Genomic DNA, 25143 nt, shown 5'->3' with positions numbered 1-25143 from the left:
CATTGGTTTCATAAGTCTAAATTGTCACTGTGTACGTAAGACACTTTTTATTATTCTTGATATTCTGGAAAAAAGATTTGCCGCCCCCAAGAGTTGCCGCCCCTAGGCACGTGCCTAGTGGGCCTAGTTGGTAATCCGCCACTGGGAATACCTTACTACGCGCCAATCTTAAGATAACTCCAGTCCTAAAAATGACTACACAAGAAGCGTAAATCAATCTACTGAACACAATATTATACCGGTACATAAGGAAAAACAGGAATATATGCAAAAATTCTAGTTTAGACGCAGTGGAATAATTTAAAGTGCGAAATTAGGGGGGGGGGAATAAGAAACGCTGAAACTGTCTGGATTATAATATATAAGAAGCAAGTCACAATATATGGTTTTGTACCAATCATTATTCAAAATGTTACCCTTTGCCTTTAAACTGCACTGAATGTTGTATTTTCCTCTCATTTTGATCGCATTTCGAGTCTTTATCCTATCTTTTACCTCAACAATGTCACCTTTTCGAGTCTTTATCCTATCTTTTTCCTCAACAATGTCACCTTTTCTGCAACTGTTGTCCTCATTTTCATCCTATTTCCGGCCTTTTTGGTTCGTTTTTCGGTAAAAATCTGAGCTTCTCTGCAGTCTTTTCCTCTCAATTTGATCAGATTTCGAGTATTTACCATTCCTTTTTCCGCAACAAAGTCACCTTTTACATTCCCCCACCCCATTTAGCGGTGTGGGGATGACCGTAAAGAGAAGGGGGATTAATTTTTTGACTGCCAGAATAATAATCGTTCCACACAAAGTTTTTTTTTCCTTTTCTTGTTAAACCCATAAACCTCCTAGCTACGCTACTTGCCATTTGCTTCATGTAAATTACAGAATTACAAGCTCAATTAAGTGTAAAAATGATACAATGTACATTCTACAGCACACCATGTTTTCAAGATATTCTCGGCCGCGCTTAATGCATACTACATTATACCAACAGGAAAGTTCAAAGCCTACTAGGGTCGCGTATACATGTCAGCTGTGATAACCACATGATAGATGCATGAATCAGCCTTTGTCACTTTGAACATGAAACAGCTCTACAAAACCTGATACGCACAATGGTTCAATAAACGACCTCGATAGTCTAGTTCTGCAGTGATACTTTACACATTCCTTCCTAATGGTTTGTTGATGTTTACCTGCTTCCTTGCATTGGAACTATTGCAAAACTTTTAAAAATGAACGGAACTGACATAGCAGAAGGGCGTATGCATACATTTTGCATTTTCCCCCCTCCTCTTCATTAAAAAGGACCCATCTTCCAAAGTTCAACTACCGGGTGGCCAGAATACAAGTTACCCAACTCAGAGCCCTCTGTAGCCTGTTTGAGGCACCGTAGAACTCTGAAATTTGATGAATCCACTATGCAGACCATGGGAAGAGGATGGCGATAAAAAAAAGTTCAATTTTCCTCCACCAGGTTGAAATGTGGCGCTGTACTTCCATGATGGGTTGTAATCATGACGTAAACTGCTCCAATTGGTTATGGATTTGCCTTTACCATGCAATAAACGAGAGATTATTTTCTCGCAACTTCCAGCCACTAACAAATGTCTTCCTAATTAATAACTCAGCTAAATCACTTTACTTGATTATTTGTACAACCCATCATGGAAGTACAGCGCCATATTTCAACCTGGTGGAGGAAAATTGAACTTTTTTATAGCCATCCTCTTCCCATGGTCTGCATAGTGGATTCATCAAATTTCAGAGTTCTACGGTGCCTCAAACAGGCTACAGAGGGCTCTGAGTTGGGTAACTTTAATTCTGGTCACCCGGTACATTCCACTAATTAAGAACAAGGAGATTAGATTGAACCTTTCTCAACAAACTTTCTCCGAAGAACCATACATCACAAAATCTCAATTAGGATTCTTACCGAAACTAATTTACTTCACGGTCCACTTTCTCATTAATGCAGGTTATCCAAAAATAATCATGAGGTTAGTTTTAGAGTACTGATCACCGAAAGGTAGCGTCCATGCCTTTAGTACTGCACTAGCAAGGTAAAAAGCTGCCATGCAAAAAGAAAGCGATCGCTCAGGTGGAACACTATATCGTCTGAAAGTTTCTATAGGTAACAGCAGAGCGTAAACATCATGACAGAAAGCACTGCACTGCCGCTTATCGCCTCTACTCTGCTTTATCAAGCGGCTTATGCACGAACAAAGGGAGAAGCATTAACATGATTCAATTATTTCATAATCAGTTATCTATAAGTAAGCTTAAATGCTGCAATACGCGTAAAATCATTTTTATGTATCCCGAAGTTCCCGAACGTCGCAGTTGCAAGTTTGTTATAAGAGTTTACACTGCCAAAAACAGCAGGGGGGTCCTAGCGGCGAGGCTCGCAGACTGGATTCGAATCCCGGTCATCTAACCTTGCAGCACCGACCAATGTATCTAGATCGCATTTTGGCGAGCAAGTAAAAGTTGCATTAGTCGTTAAACTGAGATTTGAACTCGGGATCCTAGTACACACTGATTCTTGAACATTAACTAAAAACCCACCTCACAGACAAGAAATATTCCAGATAATTCGTTCATTTTAAATAACACGTTTATTTCGCTTATAAAGTCCTATAAAGTATTTCAGTTGCCACGGTAGCAACTGACATGTGAAGGTACTCCATGCTTTTTTTCTACTTTGTGAGTTATCTGCTAAAAGAGGGAGCTATAGCCTCGTTACATAACCTACAAGTCCAATCCTACTTTAAAATTCTTCACGCGATATTGCCTTTGATATTTTTTCACCTCCCTCTTATAAAAATCCCAAACGATTTGGAAGAGCTCTGGCACAGTGGCGTGTTCCTTTCCAATACTCGGGGAGTTCTCATGCGACCAAGCCTTCGAAGCACTTCCACGGAGCTTCCACGAAAACAAGGCACATTATAAATATTGATCGAAAAATGAAACACACGAAGGGAGAAAGGCCTTCCTCAAACTGTGTAATTTCAAGACTTCGTAAGTATGGAATCATGTTACAATGATGACTGGGTGATATTTAAATACGTAGTATTAAACGTCAAGAACAGGCCAATGATACTGAGAGTCCATTTCGTGTTCACTGGCTACACGGAAAGTAGTAATATTTCTTCAAGTACAGCAAATTTTGATTTTAGTACATAATAGCTATTTTCAAGTTCTACAACCGAGAACTATGGTAATTACGCTGATCTGGTGAAAATGTCAAATCACGGTTTTCAATCATAACAAAAGCTGTGAGAATGGTATATTCATTAACAAATTAGTTGTACAAAAATAATAATTATACAGAAAGTACAAATCCTATTGAATTGTTGAATACAGTAGAAAATTCAGCACAGTTTTGTATATAGCTGTCATAAATGTTAACACGGATGATCGAAATCTACGGATCGATTATCGGATATGGATACTACAAAGGAAGCCATATGATAAGTAAGGGAGGGGGGATCCTGAAATTTTGTCCTGAAATTCCCCCCTCACCAAACTTTTCCGGGGGGAAGAGTTTTTGTTCTCACAACAAACATAAACAATTAGTTTCGGAGTCGAATATAGGCTACTTTACTGGAATCATATCGAAAACATACACAAAGAACGAACAACAAAGGTAACTGAACCCAGCAATCCACAGAACACTGAAAGTAGTCAGACTTGTTATTTCTTCTCCATTTCTCATCGCCTTTCGTCAACTATTGCAAAGTATATAATTTTTGCCCCTCCCCCCTTAGTCACGCAAATTAATGTTCATGGCACATTAAAATATATCATATCTATATATATATATATAATGGATAAAAGCAAGGAGGGACAAAAGGGCTAAGTAAAAATCAAAGATGGTAAAAGGAAACACTCACCGGACAGTAGAAAAATTCAAAATTTTCGCTAATTTCATAGCATCATCTACTGTCCGGTGAGTGTTTCCTTTTACCTTCTTTGATTTTATATATATATATATAGTGTGTGTGTGTGTGTGTGTGTGTCTGCTCCTTCCCCCCCAATCTGCAGTGATTTCACACCCCGACCATAACCGAAAGTGGCAAAGAAAGGAAGCAAATAGGGAACTCCACCCAACTTCACTAATATGCATTCAGTCCATAGCCATAGTACAGAAGCAGTGCATTACACACTATGATGTACTCGTACTCTAGCGGGTGGGTGGGTAGTTCGGGAAATTAATCAGGACTTTCTCACTCTCTCAACCTCGCCAACACATATGGTTCGGCAAGTATCACAGTATACTTTCTTATAGCTTTTCTGTGAATACCCTGTATTTCGTCACTCTGGTTTCCGTAGACTTCACGGTATTGGGAGTACAGATTGATTTAATTTGATTAAAGTGCTAACACTCCGCCAGTAATAAGGAAATGATAATCCACCAGTGATATATAAATGGTTTAGAAAAATCTAGGGATCCATTTAGTTAGGACAACTATTATGACATACACGCACAGCAGCAATATTGTACAAAATTGCACAAATTTCTGCAAGAAAAAGTGTAAAATAACAAAGACAAAATCGATAGTTCCACAAACTATCATGACGAAGATATCCAGTTTCGAGTATGAATTTTTCGTTTGACTTGTACGAATTTTACAAAAATAATGCACATTTTTTTGTTTTCAGGTGACACTACAACCAAATGGAGCGAAAATCGAGCATTCTAAGATGCACTGGCCGTCAACGAGCTATGGAGCTTCGGGTCAAGCAATATTCCAAGCCAGAAGACAATCACAGCCATCTTCCATCACGTGACCAAAGTGTGCGTGACAAAAGAATGTTCCTCCTTCAGCAACCGTAGCCACGACATGCGCGCAGAAGAAGCGTGACGCTCCAGCATTTCAAGTGCACGATTAGTTTTGTGGATCCAGTTTTTCTCCTCTCCTTGCACCAAGGTACTCGACAAACATTAAGGTTACTGTGCCACAATAAACGCTCTGAATCCAAACCGCACCACCGCTCAGGATGCACCAATTCTGGTGTCGGCAAAGAGCGCAAAAAGGCATCTCTTTGCCAACGTGAAATGTCACGGGAAAAGTCGCACAAGGCGAGGTATCGATCGAATTGCTTACGTAACCCCAAAGAAATCGTTCGAATCCATGATGAGGCACCGAGGAAAATGTGCTCCCTTCCTTCTTTGCTACATGCGGTTCACCACTGCAAGGATTGCGTCCAGCATTCTACAGATAGGGCCATGTATTTCCGAGGGGATAAATTTGAACACATACATGTATACATTCATGGACGTATATAAGGGGAGGGTTTAATGGATCCCAACTCCACCCATTGGTTTAGTAAACATTTTACACTAATTGCGTCATAAAGTTTCAAAAATTCATCAATCACAACATGAAGTGAAAAAGATTTTGAAAATTATATTAGTATCACATACACACAAATAGTTGTTTCCTATATTTAAAAAAAGTCTTGCTCTAACAAGGTCAAAAAAACATTTTTATGATTAATATAATTAATGCATAAGCAAATATTTACATCCAAATTGTTTAGACAGAAAATTTCACTGGTTACAATTTTAAAGTTGTATTAATAGTAAATAAATAGTAACAATTAAACGGTCACTGTTAAAATTATACAGTCTTGGGTTACAATAAGTTGAACCCCACCCTTATTTCTATATATATATATATATATATATATATATATATATATATATATATATATATATATATGGCCATGTATACATATACATGTAGAACTTAATATAAATTAAGTTACATATTAATAATATGCATTGCACGAACCACACATGCATATCATTTCTGGGCCATATTAAATTTTAATTAATATATAGCAGCAGTCGGTATCGGCAAGTATCGGCTGGAATTCATCTACCGATACCAGCAGATACTTTTCCGGCATATTGGTATTTCACAGGGTCCGCAAAAATGCCGCGAGACACTTTCGCGGTCTAATTATTCTGGAAATAATGCAAAATTAAACTTTATGTTTATTTTGCACCAATTTTACACGAAAAACTGTAATTTGTGATTACATAACATCCATTTTAATATTCTGATGTAATTCTTGAATATTCTAACGCAAATTTCTTGGTAAATTCATGCACATAATTGGAGAACAATATTTACACATCAATATTGATCACATATTATTATTATTATTATTATTATATTTATATTTAAATTAGTCTATATCCCAAGAAATATAATAACTAGAAAAATTAAACCGATTGTGAGCCAGATATAAAGTTTTTTTTTTTAAAAAAAAAAAAGAAATTTGGAGGATTATTTTTTTAAAATTTTGAAGGAAAATTTCCTCAAGCTATGAAATATTGGAGAGGACTGTACAACCCGACCCCTAATGATGTCTCTTTCATAAGGCCAAGTTTATACAGGGTGGTTTCGTATTCGTATAGCTCGCATCATTGGATAGAAAGTTTGTATATTACGTCCTTCTTCTACTTGTCCAGATTAATCGCGCAATAAATGAAAATTATATCACATAAAAACACACTGTTTGTTTAAAAATACTGCGACGGCTAAGCAAGAATAGTGTGTGCGCTAACCACTTCGCACAAAAGCCGGTTTGGCGATAAAAGTATCGCGTTTTTCTCCCAGTTTTAATAATAATCATCAATTAGCCCATTCTCTCTGGCGAACATTTGGTTCACGATATTGTAAACAATTTGGGCGAAGATAATATTCGTAAAGTAAAAACGTAAAGAGAAGTAACTGTAAAAGTGAGGATGAAATAACTGGCTAACAGTTACTCCTAAGTAACCAGTTACTTGAAAAGGCAACTGGTACTTTCAAAAACTGACCCACAGCCAGGATAATCTTCTGTTCGGTTTGTGTTCTGTGGCTTGCCGTGTGTTTTCATCGTCGTGATTAGCCAAAAGTGGATGAACAGCGATGCAAAATACAAATACAGTTTTTATTTGACCGATTCTTCTTATTTCGCGTCGCTTTCCTGCCACTTGTGGCTATTCGCGACGATGAGGATGAATGATTAAATTGATGGAAGGGCACTTACAAAGAACACCCTTGATCGGGACTGGAATTTGAACCCGGCACCTCTGGCGAATACAAATACGAGACTGTGCCGATTCAGACACACGAGGACGAGAGAAATATGACTCGGGATTGGCCAGATTAATTTACTCGCAGAAAAACTATGAACGGGGATTATAAACATTGCTCGTATCCAGTTCAATAGTCACCGAACAGGCAATTTACCACAGAGTGTGTGGGTGGCGGAGGACAGTGCCCCTGCTGCAGCCAACACTGCTCTTTCTCCTGCGTCGCCACTCTTGAACAAAGCACAGGTGTTGAACGATTTCCCCTCTATCACAATCAGATGCCCCTCTCCCCCTCCTTTCCTCTCTCCCGACCTGTTCAACGAGTCTTGTTATCGGATGGAATATTCACAGCATCCAGATCTCTGCCACTTGAAAGTGCATCAAACCGTTACTATATTCCAGTTCAACCAACTCCTCCCCACAACAGTAGTTCCAGAAGATCAGTTAAGGTGAACGGTTCATACCCATTTTCGACAAAGAAACTTGAATAACGCTTTTCTTTTTAATCAATATTTTAATTCAGATATAGAAATGTTTATATAAATGTTGTGAACACTGTCATACAACTGTTACACAACACTGAAAATTGCATTTAAGACTGCGAAATGTATACTATGTATAATCACATTTGTATACTATATATAATCAATCACATATAGAAACAAATAATAGGATTAATGACCTAAATGGATTGTTACGTTATGCATTTTTTAAAAACATTTGACGAAAAATACCCAATCAAATTTCTAAATAACGACGATTTTCTTTCTTTCCGAAACCTTGAAGAGGATGCTAAACAAGTTAGTTTCTCTTCAGTTAGAAAGAGACAACATTGATTTTTTTTTATTTTTACACTTGCTGGCGAATTTTCTCTGTTTTTTTAATGCATTTTTATCAGTGTTTGAGGTTTATTGTTCGTTCATCGTCGTTTTGTCGATTTGAGAATCCCGAAACTGTACATCGCAAAAAGTAATTTTCCTTAAGTTGAAGTGCAGAAATAGAGAGCAGCAGCAAATCAAAAGTACAGCAACACCCCCTCACCCCCCCCCCACACTTCCTTGCCTTTAATATAACTTGACTGGGGAAATGACGGTCCAAGACCGTGAAATTCTCCTGCCATTCCACTGCGGAAAAAAATTATTATGACCATTTTTAAAGTATTCATGGTTATTACGTAGTTAACCTAATTAATGTAATTTTTTGAATAGGTTCAATTGCAATTTATAATTACAACCTATATTGAGGCAAGATATATTATTCAAATTTAAATATGAAAATTTTCTAGAATGCCTCAACGGTGTACTAGCTATAGGCTAATTGCAACTATGTGTTTTCAATATTCCAAGCCGTTAACCACGCCATGAACACTTTTGATTCTAGCCACAACACATGTAAAAATATGAATGCACCTCCACTTACGGGAAAAAATTGTTGTGTGGGGCAAACATAACGATGATCCATGCCTGATCAAGGTTCGAACCTGGGACCTCTCAGTTCGTAGCGTATTACGCTGACCACTCCGCCATAGAGGTCAGCTACACATGGCTTCTTTAAGTAATCAAATGTTTCTATAAAACCAGCAAAAGTCTGCAAAAATGCTTTTATTTACTCGATTACGATAAGTTCCAACAGCAAGTCAAACATGCATTATGCTTGCAGTGAACTATAAGTCCGAGACTTGCATATGAAACAAACATTAAACCGCTGGGACTATTAGCATACAAAGTAAACGGCTCGAGGAGTTTTTCCAAGCGAAACACGATATTATACATGTATTAACAACTGCCTTATTATCAAAAGCGGTCGTGCCATACAAAACGCAAATTTCAACATCTTTATACGAGGCTTTATTTATTTACTTTCCTCACAAAGGAATTACTCAAACCGACAGACCAGAGAACATTTTCCGGCCTCTGATAACTATCTACCCAGCCAACTTTCTCTTTAACTCGTAAATGGACTTCACACTTACATGCAATGAGAATCGCCGAGGTATCTACTTTATGCAGTGAGAACAGTACATACGGGAGCAAAAGTTTGTTGAAACTAGCTACATGAAATTTAATTTCTCTCATCCTGTATCTTGAACTCGGCTCTAGATATTTTGCCCATAAAATGTTCGTTCAACTAAGGGGGAATATGCAACTATGAAAAGAACTTCCGTAATATTATACTGTATGCACAGTCTTGGGCATATTCGCGTTGTAACCACCTTACAGAACGTTACTGCAACCCATCTTTATTTTTGACAATGTACTTACTTTCACTGTTTCACCCTTTATTGTTAAATTTGAATCGCGACGATGAAGATGAATGGTGATCAGATTAAATTGATGAAGAACACTCAAGGAATTTCCTTGTCCAAGTCGGGCTCCAACCCAGGACTTTTGGTGGAGAGGTTGCATGTCTGAGACCGGCCTCCGATTGATTGCTTGGTTTTGATATTATCGGCTCTTATAAAATTACGCTATATTTGCCTGTCACGCAATACGAGGATATGACCTTTAACTACAACAAAATTGAGGAGAGACCTGTTACAAGGAAATAAAATATCTCTGTAAAAAAACTTCCTGATTCAATTTTTAAACTAATTCATTCATTCATTGCTTAACACAATCTAAAACTATACTATATCTGAGGACTAAAATATCTTTGGGGCACTCAGCACACAGGACAAACTCGTGGAAGTGAGGTTGAGTGCCTTTATCAGAAGGTCGGCCCTTCTCCCCGAACGATGGATGGGGTGTTGAGGAGCTAAAGCCTCCTAATAATCTGGTGTTGAGGAGCTAAAGCCTCCTAATAATCTGGTGTTGAGGAGCTAAAGCCTCCTAATAATCTGGTGTTGAGGAGCTAAAGCCTCCTAATAATCTGGTGTTGAGGAGCTAACGCCTCCTAGAAATCTGGTGTTGAGGAGCTACAGCCTCCTAAAAATCTACCAATGCCCAGAGCATAGCTAGTTCATGCCACTGCATGAAAGAAAATTGCACAGTTCATGAATAAATGCACCACACAGTTACCATATTTTCGGATCCCACAATATGACGAATTAGAAAATACGAAAGAACTGCTCGAAGTAAAAGGGCATGCTGGGGACGTTGTCCTTGTAATTCTCTCAATATTAGTGACGATGGTATCAGCATGCAAAGTTAATCGGGCATTACCCATCATCTAGCGCTTCTATTTATCCTAATACTACATTTCACCTCAGGTAAACAATCCTAATGCCGGTGGGGGAACATAGGACAGACTTGTGAATTTACTACAGATCAGGTGCGCTAACCAACTACTCCCCCAAAGAATGTTGTACCACTTTCCATTTTCTGAGGAGCGGGGACATATTTGCTTGAATTCTACACTGCAGTGGCTTATAGATAGAGAGGCCTGCATATTTTGTTTTTGATGGAAACACGAAATGTGAAATAAAGCACTGTAATGTTCATCTTTCATGCTTTTGAAAAGTGCGAGGTGCATTTTCCTACCATGTTTTGTCACGAAATAATGCCAAATGAACTTCAAAGTGCGAATAAACTCTTCTAAACACGAAATTTAGAGTTTATTTACTGACGTGACAGTTCCTGAAGTCTGAATTATCCTGCGAGTTATGCAAATCATGAAAAATTGAATGTGTACTGTAAACATTTGTGAAGCAAAAACAGACTCATTTACACGTGAATAAACTAAACTTAATGCACTCTGATAATTACATAAGTGTGCTATTAGAAGGATAATGTTTATTTTGTGAAATAAGTGTAGTTTTTACAGCAAAGTTAGGATTAAATTCACCATTTTACCACCGAAATAGTATTTTATATGCCGCTTTTGATCTCCTGAAATGTGCCCAGTTTTTGTACCAAAATCTTGATATATTATTCACTATAATTTGATTTTGATTTACTTTATTTTACTTCGCCGCTTGTGCCACTTTTGTCTAATTTGCGAAGATGGGGATGAGTGATATGGTGAAATTGATGAATGGACACTCACAAACATTCATGCTCAGGCCAGGATTCGAACCCCGGACCCCTGACGTCGTAGTGCGATGTAATAACCACTCCGCCACGGGGGCCGGCATTATTCACTATACATATGTGATACTACTTATAGGGCTTTCGGCGACTGTTCTTTCCAATTTGGTTATTTTTTATATACACACCGACATGTAGTTCCACTAAATACTATGTGATTCATTTCATGCTATTTTCGTCCTTTCTGTTTCCCCTTTGCGCATGTGCTGCTTATGTCCATGAATCCTCTTCTCTAGGGGGCGCGCACCATGCGTTAAACCATACACGAGTAATGCAGCAAGGCCCAGACCAAAAATTTCCACGTGAAGCTGTGGTTGAAAGTAAGTCGAAATTCAGTTTTAATCACCGAAATCCGAGATAGCGCCTCGGATGTTAGTAAAGAGCAACGGGAAAGAGAGATCGAAAGAACCGTTCCGTTTCCGTTCCATTTATTTTACTTGAAGGAATTGCATTAGTCGACTGCTTGCTTGTAAAATTAAGATTCATTCCCCAGTTTCGATATCTGCACCGCACGCGTTCATTACAGCGTTGGTGCACTTTTCACCGTGTTTCGAGGTTAATTTGTACTGTTTTATCAAGCTGACATAATTACAGGAAACGTGGGTAAATCCATATTTCGAAATGCAGCTGTCGACTATGTGACATTACGCGTAGAGCGCTGGACTGGCCGTCAAAAGTTTTGGACTCGAGTCGCGGTCAAGGCAGGGTCACTGAACGTTCTTGATCTCCCGCACGGCTGTCAATATTTCCTACATGCAAGATAGTATGCCCTTGGCTAGCAACGTTTTGCAAAGCACCCCCTTCCAGTCACTGTCACCATGTTAAACTACAGGAGCATCCCCCCAGATAACATTTTTCACTTCAGACGCTGGCTACAACACTCCCTTTTTGATCTTTTCAGTTCTATGTATGTATGCATTCACAAGGCCTGGTAGACAATGAAATTAGGTCAACCAAGTAGATGAAAAACGGAGTTCAAGTTCAGAAGATTCAACAAATGCCTGTGCTGCTCCTTCAAACGTTCATTTTATTACTTGGCCCTCACCACGTAATCATACCCCACATACTACACCCAGGGCCAGATTCAGACGAAATTGGGCCTGATGCTCGAAATATTCGGTGAACAATAAACACAACGACGTTGTAGTTACGTCACAGCGCAAAAAATAATAGTAACTGTATAATAAGTAACGATGGCTAGCCGTCCGAAATTGAGGCTCGTTCTAAGATTTATTTTCAGGTTAATATAGCAAAAAACCCTTCAGCTTTTGGAAAATTTTCAGTTTTCATCTGGGCGTAATGCTGCATCATCAATAGCACCCACCTTAATCCGGCCCTGACTACACCGCCCCAGAACGTAGTGCAAACGATGCAGACGCCAAATACGCTACTTGACACAATCAACAAAATAAATGAATCTGTGGTGTACCGCGTTAACCAGACTACAGCGCCTAGAATAACGTAGTGTGGAAAACGGCATGCTTCTGCGCTCCCTGGCTGGTTCCACTCGAAAATGATCCGCTAGAGGCGCTGACACCGGTGCTTGGTGTTCGACTACTTATAATGGAAGTGAATGGAGTTTTCGCTGCAACGTCTGATTCTTTTACATGAAGCATTTCTATGAATGTGATAATTGCTATGATATTTGGTACAGTGGTCGCGAAGATATTAACGAACATTCTAGACAGTCGACCACGTCCTGTTATCGTCATACTTTCGTTAATAATACGGGAGAAAAAATACGCGTGGAATGCTCTTGGCAACTAAATTTTTGTGTATGAATTAGGTTCATTATTATTATCATCATCATCATTTCTTTTAAAGATATACACACTGAAGCATTTGTATTTTTGATATTTACTGTCTCTTTTCTTCCGCTTTAAACTAATCGCGCCGATGATGATAATGATGATTGCATGAAACAACAAGGGGAACCCCACAAAACTTTCTTAGTGCCATCGACATGAGTGTAAGGCAACTTTCAAACCAATGGGACAAGCGACACGGGATGTTCACACTGTCACACTAGTGACACACACTTCCAGACTGTAAAATAGCATTCATTGCACATGAGGGTCCAAACAGCAAACGACACGTTCATATGGCGTATTCGCGTGCTACTTGTTACTTCTGTCGGAAAGCTTCTTAAAGGAAGGGTGCTGAGACCGAAGCGACATGGTGCCTTCAGTCTATTAGCAAGCGTTGCTTGCGAACAGCACATAGGCGACACGATAAACCGCACATTACAACAACAGATCTAGGCGACACGAGAAGCCACACGTGTCGCTTTGTCGCTTCTGCGTCGCTCAAACTGGGCCATTTCCTCAATACCTTGCAACATGTTGCCGTGGTTTGTTGTTCTCGCATACGCGATGCAATGTCTTGCTTTAGTGAGATTGCGCACCAAAGCGACAAGCGGCACACGACACTTATCGCTTGAGGATTTCACCAACCGACGCTGGCCTGTGCTTCTCGTCATGCCGCTACGATGTGAAATGTTGCTCTTGATTGGCTCCTTTCCAAGCAACATGTGTCACTTCGGTATGAAAGTTGCCTTGAACCGAATGACCCGTGTCGCTTTGATGTGAAATCCTCGTATCGTTTGTCGCGTTTCGCTTTGGTGTAAAATCTCCTTGAGGAAACGGTGCAGTCAGAGCTTTTGTCCCTACGGTTCGAAAGGCTGCATTGATTTCCGACTGCTCGCTTTCAAGCGACATTTGTGGTTTGTCGCCTCGGTATGAAACATCTCTCAGGATACTATTTATATTCTAATAACATAGAAAAATAAACTCTAATACACAGTCCAAGACCTGACGTCCGGAATCACATTGCGATGTTTCTTCTTGTGTTACGCACGCATGCTATTTATTTATTAATTTTATTTTACTTTTCTTTCCAAATTAATGCCATTTCGTGACTGCAAATCACTCCACAAATATAACTGTTTCCATCAATTCACGTACCGCCTTTCTAGAGAAACAAATCTACACAATATATTCCAAAAACTAACTAAGCCGCATTACTTTCATAACAAAATTAGCACCTGTGCCGATCGCACTGCCATCTACTTGTCATCGTCTCGGGGAACCAGTTTCTTGGGTCGTTTTCCACACTACGTTATTCAAGGCGCTGTAACCAGACTATTCCAGCAATCCCGGATCCCTACCTGGCCTGAACAACAACATTACAATGTTCGAGTAAACGTGCGGGTCTCCCTTATCGCACAGCACTTGAGAAACACTGCGCTCTGACGTCAGACGAGGAATGGCTACGTTGTTAACTTGGGTCTCTCACAGTGTTGCCAAGTTGGCTCTTTTGGGGCCAGAACTGGCCCTTTTGAGTACGTACTCAGCCCCAAAATTCAGCAAAAGCCCCAAGCCCTTTCAGTAATGAAATGTTTTTTGGTATTTTCAGTAAACTTATATTTTCAGCTTAATAAGAACCATTGCAACACGCAAGGAAGAATTCACATAACCGACCCTCCTCTGAAACTGCAAGCTCGTCCTGCGACCCCTCCCGGGGAGCACGTAGCAAGTGTACTTTGTCACATCCCCTTGTTTTGGCATGCTGCAGCCCCAGGCGAATTACGGATAGCGTCGATTCCAGGAAATGCCAATCTTTGTTCAGTTGCATTGCATCTGGTCCTTGAAAGTTCACAGAAATGCGGTACGGAATCGACGAATCGTTCGTAACAGTGAGGCTCGACCAGAGCCTAGTTCGTGCGTGCTTCGGTTTCAGAAATTTTGCACCAAAGAACACTCAAGAAATAAGAACCAGATTTTTTTTTCAGTACGCAGCCGCACCTTTGTAAATCTAGCCCCTTGGATGTGAATTTTAGCTCCATTTTGGGTGCGATTTAGCCCGTTTTTCTCTCGTACTGTTGGCAACACTGGTCTCTCAGTTTTGGCTCTATCAGGATAGATACACTGGATTTTTCACAATTTGTACTCAGAGGCAAGGTTGCTCAAGTGTTGTGCGATAAGGGAGACCCGTACAGTATGCATCATCATCAGTGACAGGAAATAATAAAAAATCGGAGTTTCGCATTCTATAAAATATAGGTACTCATTCAAAATAGATTGCGTTTCCGATTCCTGCCTTTCGAGGTGGCAGAACAAGCATTAGCATGAAAGGAACAAAGAAAACTCTTTACGCACTCGCTGCTTAGATCAACAAATCGAGGCAATACCATTTACGCACTCGCCAGGCAGGTCACTGCTCACCGATACACACAACAATGATCAAGTGGTTCTTACGAAAGGCGAAATGAGCTTGCCCAAGGTTGCAAGGTTTATAGTCGTGTACTCAATGCACGTGCCGAGCTAGCTCACCTCCGAACAATGCTTTTTACCTTGGCTTTTTCCTTGTTAGTAACCACGATCTATCTATCTGTGGGCGTTGTTAATCCCTAACGCTTAATTGTGGTAACAACGTTACGAGTTCAGTGAATTAGGAGAGGTGTTTGGTAATATAACAGATGCTAATTTCAATTGCAAATCAACATCAAAACAGTTAAGACGGAATTTGCTGTGCGTCAACCATGAATAGATAATCTCTCAATGACCTTCGGACACAATAAACTCGCCATGGAAAACAAAGGCCACATGCTACATGCTGCCAGAGAAAAAACACGTAACTAGTGGGTGCTACATGCTGCCAGACCAAAAAAAAAAAAAAAAAAAAAAGGAAATTGTGGGAGTGGTTAATACACTCAAAAAAAACAAAAAAATTGCAGACGACAAACCACGATCTGCAGATAATAATAATAAAGTAGGACGTACAGCATTCAAACTTTGCAAAAATTGGCAAACCTCGTCACACAATATATCTGCGCCACCAGTTGCATAAAAACGCTCTGTGGAGACACGTATTCCATACAGCATTAAAGCAAATTGGCTAGGTCGCATGCAATGAAAACATTGTTTCACAATATTATATCATCCTTTACCAGTGCCGGCGATAAGGGGGGCGTGGGGAGGGAGCAGTTACCCCCCACACTTTTTGCCACTTTTGGCCTCGAACTATGCTAAACCTTATCTACAAAAGGGGGAAAAGTAAACTGTCCTCGGCCCCCCCTCCCCCGGCCGTTTTGGAACCAAATCTCAGCCATTGACCTTTACTTATTTTTGGATGTTAGGTTCGAAAATAACACAAAAAGTGTCGTGTGTGTACAGTTTCCAATACAAGTGTTCTTTAAATATTGACCACAATCAGTAAGTTTGGTAACTTACGAGGAGAACATTTGAAGTAGATATTTTAATAGGAATCCATGGATATCGATTTCAAGATTCGATGGTGAGAAAAAAAATCCCAGCCCTTATTTTGTCAATATTGTTTAGATAGCAGTGATCTTCCTAATTTTTATTAATTTCAACAGATTTACTTGGAAATTCGTCGCAATTTAACTATTCCTCTGTGAGCTGTAACAATCAGGTAATTGTACACATATATCTCTGGCTTGTGAGAAATCCTGTTGGTTACTGTGCAGGAATCTTTCACGAAGGAATAGACACATTAGTGCAAATGGTAAGGTACTATATTGAAGTTGTAGAACCTTATATTATGAGCTATACAGCTAAAACTAATATACAGAGTGTCCATAAATTATTCACCCCCTAGCATATCAAAATATCTTTACTGTAAAAAGTTTCTAGCAAACAACAGACTTGGAATTACATCCATTGACTCAAAGAATCTTTAGTTAAAGTAGTTCTCATTATTAATAAACCTCTACACGGGCACCCTGAGTGGCTTTCACAATATCAAGCCTATTGATGAATTCACTCCACCTGCCACAGGCTCCTCGATCCTGGACTTCAATTCCACCAAGTTCGTAACTTTCTTGCGGGACTCCGTGAAAAGATTGTTTCGTAGGCAGTTCCTTCTTCCATTCTTTCCTATAACGACGCTGAACAGTTACAGATTTTGTTTTCTACAACCACAACAGACACATTTTCCTGCACCGTCGCCATTTTCACTGTTTTACTATTTTGCCGCAATGCCTGATGGTACCGAGTGTTGCCAAGTACATGGAAGAAATTTTTAAGATGTTCTTCATGTTAATACTAACGACCTCCACTCACTTTCATATAAAGTTTTTATGGACAACATTTATGGGGTGAATACTATCGGGACATGTTGTATTATAGACAAGATAACATTCAAACTCTTAAAATATGAATAAAACTATTTCTCAGAAGTCACACTGTTTTGTTTAAATTTAACTCCAGTCTTACAGTGGATGAAGAATAGAAGAGACAAGATATTTGGAACACATAGATGAAGGGAAAATGTTAAATCTATTAAATAACTGGACGATTTTTATTACTGTGGATACAGAAAATTGATTTGAATGATAAAACAATTACAAATAGTATATGTTACATGCCATTTGCAAAGCACACACATCCTTGCCATTTGCAAAGCACACACATCCTTGCCATTTGCAGAGCACACACATCCTTATCTTTGCAATAGGGAAGAATAAGTTTTAAGTTTGGGTTCTGAGCATGGGAGGTTTTTGGATAAAACTTGGGCTTTATTCCACAACATTGCTGAACATTTTGATCTAGCAATCACTGCTATGTAAACAATGTTGACAAAATAACTTATCTGAAGGGTGGAACTCCTTTTGGGTATAATTTCTATCTGAGAGGACAAACACCATTGTTGTTTCAATATTTTTTTCCATTCTGGAAAATGCAGACTCATTTTACATTTTAAAAATTAAAGTTATTCAAAAGTGCAAGGAAAATTCTGTGTGTTGCTTACAGGAACGAATAATCCACCTGTAACACATTATAGAGTAATCACAAAATAAATGCAATAAATATCTCCTCACATGAACAATAGCTCCAAATCAGAGTATGAGGAAGTTGTTGTATCTCATTTTTGCATTAAAGACAGATACAGTTTTTAAAAATATATATATTTATGTCACCATGTTTTCTCCCTTTGCAGTCGATAGTTGCTGTCATCATTAATGACAAATTGTCCATGTGAAACTCACACCAGCAGTAAATGGACGTATAGTAAATAATTTACGTGATTTTTACTAACTCTGCAGTATGTACAAATATTTATTATGTGCAGTAACTCAGTTTTATTTTCTATTCAAATATTCAATATATGCATTTTCCGAAAACGACTTTAATACATTTGCTGTCCAGTGTTGGACAATTGGTAACATCACAGGCATACTAGCGATATGTCTAGATTTATAAATGTTTACAATCGTTTTGCCACATTGCCAAACGTGTTTTTTGACCAAAGATCAGGATTTGATCCAAGATTGATGAACTGACAGCTTTATACAACATGTGATAGAAGCTTGAACTTGGTTCATTCTTGGATAGTACATCTAATTGGATCTCCAGTTAGTGATGTTTGTACAACCAGACCAAAGAGAATTAAGATTATAAACTTGTCTTACCTTGATTGAACTTCAGGTTGCCCAAAGTATCCACGGGCACCACAGTAGGCGAACCTTACAAACGGATGAAAATTCTCCTATAAAGAAAAATACAAATTCATTACATTAATTTTGGTGCACACGGGAGATGAAAACTGAGTGAAAATGTAACTTTAACAAAATTCGAACACAGATAACTGGCATAGCAAGTTAACATATCTGATCTCATTTTTTTAAAGTTTCAAATTGGAATTTCAATTTCAGATTTATACTTACCTCAAGGTGAATCAGACAAATGAATATGCAATTCAAAATGTACTCACGGCCATGAAATTAAGCATGAGGCAGAAGTTCACGCTGTGCCACGTCAGAGCACAACCCCATGTGTTTGGAGAGTTGGTCTTTGTAATCCAGTAATATAAACTGACAGTATTTGCTTGAAAGGTCAGGGATGACACTAAAGTGTACCGGAGAGAGGTCTCCCAGCCACATATTTTCATCGTAATGCAAATAAGTAATAATTAGAACCCGGATTTGTAAGCGAAATGCATATTCTTTTCCAGACTTCTAACGGTAAGGAGAAAGGTTATACTTCGTATTAAATACCTTGATGAGTTATTTAACTAAGGTTGAAAGTGCTTGTAAGTGCTTATTTCTGCAGGAAACTGTTATGCTTGCTTATTTTATGATTTTGGTTAAAAATAGCATATTTTACCCAAATCTGTCATATTTCAATCCTATTTCAATCACACGACGGCATTGGGATGACGAGATCGATAATATATTTAGTGAGGATGGCAATGTGTTATTTTGTTCCTTGTGTGAAAAGAGGGTTTCTGTAAAGAAAAAATATGACATTGTGCAGCATATTTCTACAACACAACATAAGGAAAGGCTTAAGAAGAAATTTAAGTTAAATCAGCAACTGATTACAAGCAATGTAGGTGAACAATTGAGTTCAAGTGATACATTTTCCAAAGACTTGTGTTTAGCATTAGTGGGTGCCGACATTCCGTTGTGGAAATGAATAATGCACAGCTTCGTAAGTTTTTAGAAAAATACACAAACAAAAGGCTGCCAGATGAATCCACACTGTGCAAAAACTATGCACCACAGTGTTTTCAAGATGTAATTCGTAATATTAGGGATGAACTGAAGCACGAAAACTATGGATTTCTAAAGTTGAAACCACAGATGATGCAGCAGGACAGTGCGTGTGTAGTGCTGTGGTTGGTCCTATGAAAGCAGGCAGCAGATCATTTCTTCTTAACATACAAATACGAGTACTTGACCGAGTAAATCATTCCTTGTTGAAAAATTTTTCAATGACTCGTTAGCTTTCTCGTGGCCAGAAGGGGTACAATATGACAATGTATTGTTATTTCTCAATGATACTGCTCCATATATTGTTAAAGCGGGAGCTGGATTAAAAGCTCTTTACCCTAAATTAGTTGCTCACGGCTTACATCGGATCGTTGAAAATGTTATAAGCCATTATAAAGACGTGGATCTTCTTGTCTCCAGCGTGAAGAGAGTTATTGGAAAGTCACCGATTGGAATCTAAAAATTTCGTGAACTGCTTCCAAATTAATCGTTACCTCCCGAGCCATTTCTAACTCGATGGGGTTCGTGGTTAGAGGCTGTGTCATACTACGCGGAATATTTTTATGAAGTGAAAACAGATTTGTATACCTTAAATGCAGAAGATGCAGCCAGCTTAGTCACAGCCCAGGATTGTTTTGCTAAAAACGGCATCCAAGAAAAGATACAGTACATCCATAATCAATTTTACAAATTACCTGATATTATGATGCAGTTGGAAGCTCGAAATAATCCATTGCAACATTCGCTTTCTCTGATGAAATTTAAATAACTTTGTCTTCAGAAACTCACGGTGTTGCTAAAATTGCATCCGACAAGCTCAGTCAGGTATTACCAAAAAATGCTGGTTACAAAACACTGTCAAATTTATAAAAAGATTTCTGGTGAAGAAACAAACATTGAATAGGAATTCACCGAAGAAGAACTGTAGTGTTAGTCATTTGCACCTGTAAGTCATGCGCCGTGGAAAGAACATTTTCACTGTACAAATCATTCTTCACTGACAGACGCAGGCTTATTTTACTGTTTGATTGTGCTTATAAATCCGGGCTCTAGTAATAATACACAGACCTATATATTTCCACCTTTCTTTCACCCATTTTTTATGTTTTTAAAAGCTGTGTAGAGTATATTTATTTTGTAGCTTAGGGAATAAAACTGTCAACAATTTTAGGGCATCACTTGGGCTACAATTTGGTTTATGAGGAAGGGGGTATTGACAGGAAACATCTCACAAAAGTTATGAAGGCAATGTGTTCCAAGATGGTGTGCAAGAATCCAAAATTGGTAGATGGAAAGATAATGAGTTGAATTGTTTAACAGCTATATAATCTGGAAAATATATTTGCGACAGTTATTGCAAGGAAGGAGGAGGGACATCTTTGTCGAATTCCTCATCAGGCATACAGTACTAACAATCTTTAAATTCTTGGTGACTAATGTAATTGCTACCAGTGTTCTTTCAGAAAATTTCCTTCGGGGGGTATTCCAGAGAACTGGGAGGACATTGTGAATCTCATCTGCGAAATACAACATATGTGCTTTAACATTGAGAATTACCAGTGGTGGTTCGTCAATGAACTTGATGCTGAGCATTACAGGTGGGAAATGACGTACAGTAACAAAAATAAAGTAGGATGCGGTGACCTAAGTATACTTAGTAATTCAATGTGGAAAGACATAGATCTTTCTTTTTATTTGTCTGTAGTAGTAAGTATAATAACTTTACTTCCAATTTCTATTTTTTTTATTCTTGTTGTGTAGAAATGTACACATTACTTTTTTAAAAAAAAAGTACGAAGTGGCCACTTTGCCCACCTAGGTTGGGTAAAGTGGCCAGCCCCTTCCCATTTTACCTGCATAGGTAAATAAACAAAATCACATGATTCAGTGTGTATTTAATCAACACAAGCTGAAGTAATACACATTAAGAATAAGTATTATATTTTTTAAGTATAATCTTAAGTATGAAATCTTTACAAGATAAAGTAAATAGTAATTCGTAATCATTAGTTTATCAATAAAGGATTTGCAAAATTCGCACTCAAACTCATCATCTTCTTCGTCACAACCGGCACACTCTTCATGTGCTCACTTCTTACATTTTAAACATCTAATCCATCCTCCATTGCCTTTCGAGTGTGTCGGTTTTGTGGCCACTTTGCACGGAATGAAGCCATTACAAAAACTGTTGTCTAACGTCTAACCTTACATGACTTAACATTTTCAAACACACATCATTTAAAAGGTTATTTCATGCTGATCAAACAGCACAAGAGCATATAATTATAACACTTACTATTATTTAGCTATAATCAACAATTTGTACCACTTAGCTAAAATCATACTTGCGAAAGAACAATAAAATGAGTTCACATCTAGAAAAGTGCAGCCTCCCGCTTCAAAGTCACAGACAACACTGACAGCATCTGTGGCGACTGTTTCGACCGGCTCCCGTGGTGGAAGCACTATATAGCGAAGAAAACTCACATGGCCACTTTACCCTTCCTTAGCCTATATATATATACATAATATGCACACACACACACACACTCACATAACTTGAGTATTTTGCATATATTTTTTGTAAATACAGTAGAATCTAATAGTATAATATAATTCTCAAAGCTTGATTTATTTGTTTGAATTGTTGTTTTAAGTCCACTTTATGCACAGATAGGATTGGGACTAGACCTACAGTTTAAAGTAGGATCCAAACCACTGCGCAATGTGGCTCCACGAGGTATCCAACCCAGAAATCCTTGATTACAAGACTGCAATATGACCAGTACATACGTCATGGGGAAGGTACTTTTCAACATTTGAATTTGCACATAAAGCAAAAGAAAAAGAAGAAATCTTGCTACATCTTTTAACACACTTAATCAAATGTATCCTTGATGATACAGTCTCTTCTTGACCGATGTCTGTAAACGAAAATCATAGTATCAAACTCCTTTACATTTGTATTTAGCACAAAATATTTGTATTCTGCCTCTCAAGTGTATCACGTGTAATTTGACTTAATGGCCACTAAACTTGATCATGGAACAAGATCTGGTGTATTCAGTGGAGGCACCCTTTTAGTGGGCCTGGGAACAGCCTCAATGGCAGTGACCCTCTGTTGCCATGTTTACTTACAAAGGAATTCAAGGTCAAACAACCAATTAGGCCTACTGCTTAGTACCAACATTAAAAATCCACCCCTCCCCCAAAGCAGTCAGCGCTGTGAATGGACACAAGTTGGTACGTTGGCTCCATTATACTGTAGTGGTGGCTCTCAACCGTTGAGACCACAATATGGTAAATTCATTTTATAAAAATCCCAAAAGCGCCCTGCTCAAAAATTTCTTAATTTCTATGTTTTTTAAACTCGTACATACAGCGTTATTCAAAAGGAATGGTAAAAAAGTAAGGATAATTTATTTTTAAGTGAAAAGAGATACAAAACAAATTCTGGTGGGAAAGAATAAAGGAAGATTGTAAATTTCTAGCCTGTGGTTGTAGATGACGTAAAATCCGCTAGAGGCGCTACTTGTTGTTGATAGCTAAAATGGCAACAACAAAGGTAGAGCAAGCATATTGTGTAATGGAATTTGCACGAACAGGGGCAGTTGTTACAGTTCAGACACACTTTCATGCTAAATTCAAGAAACGCTCACCACATAGACACTGCATTACATGATTGGTGCAGAAGTTTGAATCCACTGGATGTCTGTGCACTAGAAAAATTCCCGGTCAACCAGGAACGTTGAGGAAGACAGTGGATAGGACTCGTGCTGCTTTTCAAACGAGTCCCAGAAAATCGACAAACCAAGCAAGTAAAGAACTTAATGTGCTACAACCCACTGTATGCCGTATTTTAAGAAAGCATCTTAAACCATACAAATTGCAACTCATGCAGGCACTGAAAAATGCAGATATGGCAAAATGCCAGACCTTCTGCATTGAAATGCAGAATCTGTTCGAAGGAGAGGATGGATTCGCTGACTGGTTAGTGTTTAGTGATGAAGCGACATTTCATGTTAGCGGGAAAGTGAATTGTCATAACGTTAGGATCTGGGGTACAGAACACCCTCATACCATAGTGCAACAGGAAAGAGACTCACCAAAAGTGAATGTGTTTTGTGCAATAAGCAGATTGAAAATGAATGGACCTTTCTTTTTTGCCGAAGCCACTGTTACTGGCCAGACCTACCTGGACATGTTATCAGAATGGCTCATGCCACAACTGGAGTGGAGGAAGATATTCCGAATTCCATCTTTCAACAGGATGGTTATCCTCCCCACTTCCACAACCTTGTTCGTGCGTACCTCAATGCCACAAGACCAGGTCACTGGATTGGCCATACAAGGAATCAAGATTTGGCAATGCTGACCTGGCCTCCCTGATCCCCAGACCTTATTCCATGCGACTTCTTTTTATGGGGTTTTTGTGGAAGACACTGTGAACATGTCTGGCAAGAAATGGATTATCGTTTTGACATCTCCCATGTTACCCAGAGTGCTCATATCCAACACTTGTAATTGCACAGGTAAATATACAACCTTCCTTTCTCCTTTCCCACCAGAATTGCTTTTGTATCTCTTTTCACTTAAAAATAAATTAACCATACTTTGTACCATTCGTTTTTAATAACCCTGTACATTAATATGCACCCTTGAAATTATGTGTTAATGAATAATGGAATATGGTATATGTCTAGGCTTGTTGACAAATATAAAATTGGATTTAAATTAGTTGGCAACCATTTGATCTAATGAACTTTCGCGGTCCGGCACTGGACCACACAGCCTGGCAGTTAAGAAACTGTCCTAATGCATGATGGCCCAAAAACTGAGAGAGATTGGCCACAAATGGCAAAAAGAAAATATATTAAAAAATCTGGGTTTTTGGCAGTAATATTTTGTTTAAGCCCACTTTATGTTCAGACATGTTAATTGGGACTGATGGGACCTGAACCACTGTGCTTTCATTGGAGATTGAACCTGGAATCCCTTGATTAGAAGGTGACAACATTACTTTATGCCATCGGCAGGCCTGCACATAGGGAAAGGGCCATAAGGGGTTATGCCTCCCCTCCTTCAAGCTATGAAATATTTAAATGTGAACCTATAAAAAGCCACAAAAATTACATCCACGACTTCAAATATGTAAAAAAAAATTGATTTTCTCCTTGCATAAGTGAATAGGTTCGTTGTGTACAGAGGAAGGTTCCAGAAATCTGCAGTCCACACTATTGGTAGTTTTAGTTTTATAACCATTGATGCAAAGCTACCAGATGTCCCAATTTAGTTGGGACAGTCCATTCATTTTAATCCGTCCCGGCTTTCTCCAAGCAGTCACCATAAGAAAATATATATTTTATTCTTTGTGGTTAATTCACATTTAGACATGTTCCTTATAATAATAATAATTGCTAATACATATCATTTCAATTATTTTATTAACATATAATTATTATGGCTGTTCAATGGTAATGGTATAAAAAATTAAAGGACATTTTAAACTATTGTTA

The 25143-nt window shown here is 38.5% G+C and overlaps 1 protein-coding gene across 10 annotated transcripts in view; it reads right to left on the bottom strand.

Moving 5' to 3' along the window:
- Positions 1 to 25143, bottom strand: part of Ufd4 (ubiquitin fusion-degradation 4-like) — a 219528-nt gene that overhangs the window by 184996 nt on the left and 9389 nt on the right. For all 10 annotated transcript variants that reach the window (XM_083125212.1, XM_083125216.1, XM_083125220.1 and 7 more), the window contains exon 2: positions 18545 to 18621. The gene's annotated coding sequence lies outside the window, so the exon portion shown is untranslated. The remainder of the gene's footprint in view (positions 1 to 18544; positions 18622 to 25143) is intronic.

This window comes from Lepisma saccharinum, chromosome 7 (assembly GCF_977018435.1).
Source record: "Lepisma saccharinum chromosome 7, izLepSacc3.1, whole genome shotgun sequence".
NCBI lineage: Eukaryota > Metazoa > Arthropoda > Insecta > Zygentoma > Lepismatidae > Lepisma > Lepisma saccharinum.
This window is presented reverse-complemented; position numbering and strand designations above follow the sequence as displayed.